We start from the raw sequence: 6,000 nt of genomic DNA, 5'->3' as shown, positions 1-6,000 counted from the left end.
GCAACAGAGCTTGAGCGGAGGAACAGTGGCGCGAGGAGGAAAAACTGGTGGCTGAAGGACCGACGGACCGGGCTATTTATAAGGATGAGCTCATAAGTGGGCGCGAGAAACGAGGAGGCCACGGCGTGGTTATCTCCCCATGAAACACCTCGATTTTCGGGATGGCAGTAAAGATAAGATCCGTTGCGGATCTGGTGGAGTAAAAAACGGACTTAATGGAAGATGACGTCACGGCGGATTACCCGGAGTCCAGAGGATGACGTCACGCCGGGTTATGGCCTTCACACAATTATAAGCCGGAGATTTTTCTGTCGAAAGGATTGAAGATTGACATGAGCCGGCTCAAATCAATCTGGGGCCTAATGTTGAGGATATAGACCTTAGAGTCACCCGCCAGGAGGGGCCGGGTTACTCATAATGGTCATTGCCAGAAGCCCGGCGCCAAGCTTGAAGACGGTGGGCCAAAGATGGGCTTAAGACCCGGATATGGCTTAAGGCCCGTGGTTACAATCATTATTATGGTAGAACTTGTAGTGTAAGGCAAGAATAGTTGAGAGTCCGAGCCGGACACTCTTATGAGCCGGCCGGGACTCTGAGAGTTGTTGGGCGTCAGCCTCCCTATATAAAGGGACGACCCGGCAGCAGTTTAGGGACAAGAAAGATCTCACCGAGAGCCAGGCATAGCAGTTAAGCTCCCTGGTCATCGAAACCCTAATCAATACCACCTCAACTGGACGTAGGCTTTTACCTTCACCGTAAGGGGCTGAACCAGTATAAACCGTCGTGTTCCTTGTCCCGTTAACCCCTTCAAGCTTCCTAGCGGCGATGGCTCCACGACTAAGTCCTAGCTTGAGGACATCTGCCGTGACAATTCCATGACAGATATCGTTTCGTCCCCAAAGGTGGGATGTTCCCAGCCGAAAACATTCATGCTTGTTGTGAGAAGCTCCGGTTTGTGAGAAGCATATACCCAAACCTACCCCAAATGGGACAAAAATTTGTACCACGACATGTTGATGCGGCTCCATGATAGCATGCCAAGTTTCATGAATTTCAGACGAGTTTTGGATTTACTACAATTTAAAAACTAGGCATCTCAGTGTTTTGCCGACAATCAACGGAGCCCTGGTGTTTGAATTTCATTCCCATTTCTTGCATGGGACCTAAGCATGCACCCAAGGACACATATTTGATTTTTCAACCAATTTATATGCACTGGAGCATGCGCATGTAGTTCAAATTTGAACTATGCACATAAAGCATTGAAAACTCGGTTAATGCATAAAAATGTCCAAACGAACCCCAAAAAATCAGAAAAATTCACACAACACTCTTGTTGTTCTATGTTGACACGAGAAAAAACTTGAAAGCAAGAAGAGGCAATGGATATCGTTTCGTCCCCAAAGGTGGGACGTTCCCTACCGAAAACCATCATGCTTGTTGTGAGAAGCTCCGGTTTATGAGAAGCATATACCCAAACCTGCCCCAAATGGGATAAATTTGTGCCACGGCATGTTGATGCCGCTCCATGATAGCATGCCAAGTTTCATGAATTTCAGACGAGTTTTGGATTTACTAGAATTTAAAAACCAGGCATCTCAATGTTTTGCTGACAATCAATGGTGCCCCGGTGTTTGAAATTCATTCTCATTTCTTGCATGGGACCTAAGCATGCACCCTAGGACACATATTTGATTTTTCAACCAATTTATATGCACTGGAGCATGCGCATGTAGTTCAAATTTGAATTATGCACATAAATGCATTGAAAACTCACTTAATGCATAAAAATGTCCTAACAAACCCCGAAAAATCAGAAAAATTCACACAACACTCCTGTTATTCTATGCTAACACGAAAAACTTGAAAGCAATAAGAGGCAGTGGATATGGTTACGTCCCCAAAGGTGGGACGTTCACTATCGAAAACCATCATGCTTGTTGTGAGAAGCTCCGGTTTGTGAGAAGCATATACCCAAACCTGCCCCAAATGGGACAAAATTTGTACCACGGCATGTTGATGCCGCTCCATGATAGCATGCCAAGTTTCATGAATTTCAGACGAGTTTTGGATTTACTAGAATTTAAAAACCGGGCATCTCAATGTTTTGCTGGCAATCAACGGTGCCATGGTGTTTGAAATTCATTCCCATTTCTTGCATGGGACCTAAGCATGCACCCAAGGTCAGAGATTTGATTTTTCAACCAATTTATATGCACTGGAGCATGCACATGCAGTTCAAATTTGAATTATGCACATAAATGCATTGAAAACTCAGTTAATGCATAAAAATGTCCAAACGAACCCTGTATAATTCCAATTCTTTTATGATCACTGCAGATAAAAGGTCTAGTAATTAAAACACCGTCCATGGCCGCTGTGACCCCATTATGTAATTCAAATCAAGACCAAAAATCAAGTAGATCCCACACAGTTTATTATAACCAACCGTGTGAGATGCAGCACAAAATATCTTGGGACCGTGTCTGAATAAGGGACCGTGTCTGATGACACTTTGCGCGCCAGTTTTTTGGCTGAAGCGATTCCAAATTTTTGGCTTCCGCGGAAATATCTACCTCCCCGCCCCCTCCCCCTTACCAAAAGCCACATTTCCCCTCTTTCCGCCTTCCTTTCCATGTTGAAACTTTCACTCCTTGCTTGCAGCGCCGCCGCCTCCTCGCCGGTGACCCACCTTCACGCTGCTCGGCCTCGCCTATCCAGGCAGGTAATCCACACCCGACCCCCATCCTCCTCCTCCTTCCACATCCCACATGCCCTGACCGCCGGCGCGAGCGCGACACCTTCCACCCAAATTATCGACCCCTCCACCAAATAAGCGCCGGCCTAAGCCATGGTGCACGCAGTATAGCCAGGACCTCAAGGAGCATTTGGCAGCGGAGAAGCAAATCGCGGCCGCATGCGCGGATGAGGTCGCAATGGCTGCCATTCGTGCCGACCCTCAGATCTTGGAGGAGCACCTCGTCGTCGAGGCCACCGTTGACGCCTCGCGCGCCGACGCCGCGACGCGGTTGGCTGCTTTAAGCGACAGTTCGTGGCATTTTCTTAAGGCCACCGTCGGTGCCTTCAACAAAGACTATGAGGTGTTTTCTCAATGTGCACGTGCTTACCTCATCTTGAGAGCCAGAAGGTTGGTGACCGGAGCGGCTCAGGCAACTCACCACTACAACGAGGGCACCCACGATGCGGAGGCTCGCCCTCTTCCATGTCCAAGGAGCCAATCGTCAATGATATCTCTGATAATGAGGAGTAGCTTGTCTTATTATCTCACTATAGGGACCCATGTTCAATTTGCTAGCTACTGCCTTTCCTTAACAAATTCTAGTGAATTGTGCTATCTACTTTCACCATGCAATCTTCTGCTATAGTGTATATGTTCTATATGTCGTGCAATGTGGTGTTCAATTAACTGCTTGGTTCAATTCTACAAATGTGATGTTCAATTCTTCAGGGTGCAATATTTCCAAGTTGTTAAGCATGCTTGGTTTGGTTAACTGTCTGATCTTCTATTAGGAGTATGTTATATTGTTCAATTGGTGTTTACTTAACTTCTTGGTTCATTTGCTGTGGCTTGGTTCACTTGTTGTGGTGTTTAGTAAACTGCTTGGTTCAATTCTGCAATGCGATGTTCAATTGTTGTGGCTGCATTCTGTTATTGTATACCATGTGAGGAATAAATCGAATTTGGCTGTACTAAATACATGAGAAACAAATACAATTGCTATGTTTCCAAGTTGTTAAGCATGCTTGGTTTGGTTAACTGTCTGATCTTCTATTAGAAGTATGTTATATTGTGCAATGTGGTGCTCCTTTAATGTTTTGTTTATTTGTTGTGGTGTTTAGTTAACTGCTTGGTTCAATTCTATAATGCGATGTTCAATTGATGTGGCTGCATTCTCTTATTGTATACCATGTGAGGAATAAATCAAATTTGGATGTACTAAATACATGAGAAACAAATACAATTGCTACATTTCCAAGTTGTTAAGCATGCTTTGGTTAACTGTCTGATCTTCTATTAGGAGTATGTTATATTGTGCAATGTGGTGCTCAGTTAACGGTTGGTTCATTTGTTGTGGTGTTTAGTTAACTGCTTGGTTCAATTCTGCAATGCGATGTTCAATTGCTATGGCTGCATTCTGTTATTGTATACCATTTGAGGAATAAATCGAATTTGGCTGCACTTAATACATGAGAAACATATACAAGTTCTATATTTCCTAGTTCTTAATCATGCTTGGTTTGGATAAATGGGTTTTCCATGTGGCTTGAATTAATCTGATGAATCTGCAATGTGCTTATTTATCATCAACATATTTTACTAATAGCATGCGAACCCTTACTTAACCTCATGACTAACTACCTTATATGTGTTGCACGGAAACAATGGGAAGCACTAAGGTTTACAAGATGGTACTAACTATTATACCTTGCCTTTTTGTATTCCTTTGCCCCATTTCCAATATAGAGAAGATATTTATGCACATCCTTGTTTTCAGGCTTCACTGATGATTACCTCTCAAACCACCTCTATGGTCAGGAGGCGAGGAAAGTTTTCATACAACACCCATGGTTCAATATTGAAGTGTTCCTGAAGAGGTCGAAGGATGGACGGTCAATCATCCACAGGCACTGGCCTAAAGTTGCAAAGACCTTCAACATGAATGAAGGCTCAATATTCGCCTTCCACTTCTGCAGTTTTCCAGATGAGATGCATCACTCTATGTGCCATATATGATGCTAATTTCGAAAGGTTCTAGATGTTGCATGTGAAACTTGCTGCTGGTGCAGTTGTGTAATGGGGTAGATGAGTGCTGAAGCTATATCATGTTGTACTTTGATGTATTTCAATTATGAAATCCTGCTTCCTTAATATGGAAATGGAATATATTATGTGCTTAATATGAATGTCAATTAGATTAGTAAATGGATTATTAATAATAGGGCAATTAGCCTGCTAATTGGCCAATTAGCTTGCTAATTTGGTTTTCCTATTGCAAACGGTTAATGAGAAACCACCATGGGAGATGACCTCAGGGAACACACACAGTTTCTAGGAAGGATCAATGAACAATCACACACGACATTCTCTTCAAAACTATTTGCGTTATGCCACCTTGCGCAAACGTTTTCCTTGTAGTGACTGTGCGGGATGTATATACGAATGGAAACGTTTAGTGGTGACTGACTGTGTGGGATGTACTTACGACTAGAAATGATTTCGCCTGTATAATTGTATTTTTTAGCACTACTGTACGTATTTCTGTATTTGAGAGCTCGCCGGTCGCACACTACCTCATTTTGCCGAGCGTGTGTGCCAGGAGGGCATATCCCCAACGGTTTCTAGGTCGTGTGGCAAGGACCCCCCTATCGCCCGCACTCACTTGGCGACGGTTCCGAATGCCGTTGCGGAAAGGGGTAAAAAACGTTTGTTTAGGGCCGACGCGCACCAGTGGTTGTTCTTTGGAGGCCAGGTGTGTGGTTGTGACCCATGATACCTCTCCAACGTATCTATAATTTATGAAGTATTCATGCTATTATATTATCTGTTTTGGATGTTTATGGGCTTTACTATGCACTTTTATATTATTTTTGGGACTAACCTATTAACCCAGAGCCCAGTGCCAGTTTCTGTTTTTTCCATTGTTTCAGTGTTTCGTAGAAAAGGAATATCAAACAGAGTCCGAATGGAATGAAACCTTCGGGAGCCTGATTTTTGGAACGAACGTGATCGAGGAGACTTGGAGTTGAAGTCAGGGAAGCTTCGAGGTGGCCACGAGGCAGGGAGGCGCGCCTGCCCCCTGGGCGCGCCCCCACCCTCGTGGGCCCCTCGTGGCTCCCCTTACCGACTTCTTTCGCCTATATATGTCCATATACCCTAAAAACATCAGGGAACATAATAGATCGGGAGTTTCACCGTCGCAAGCCTCTGTAGCCACCAAAAACCAATCGGGACCCTGTTCCGGCACCCTGCCGGAGGGG

This window comes from Triticum aestivum, chromosome 1D (assembly GCF_018294505.1).
Source record: "Triticum aestivum cultivar Chinese Spring chromosome 1D, IWGSC CS RefSeq v2.1, whole genome shotgun sequence".
NCBI lineage: Eukaryota > Viridiplantae > Streptophyta > Magnoliopsida > Poales > Poaceae > Triticum > Triticum aestivum.
The sequence above is the reverse complement of the archived record's forward strand: the minus strand, read 5'-3'. Positions refer to the sequence as shown.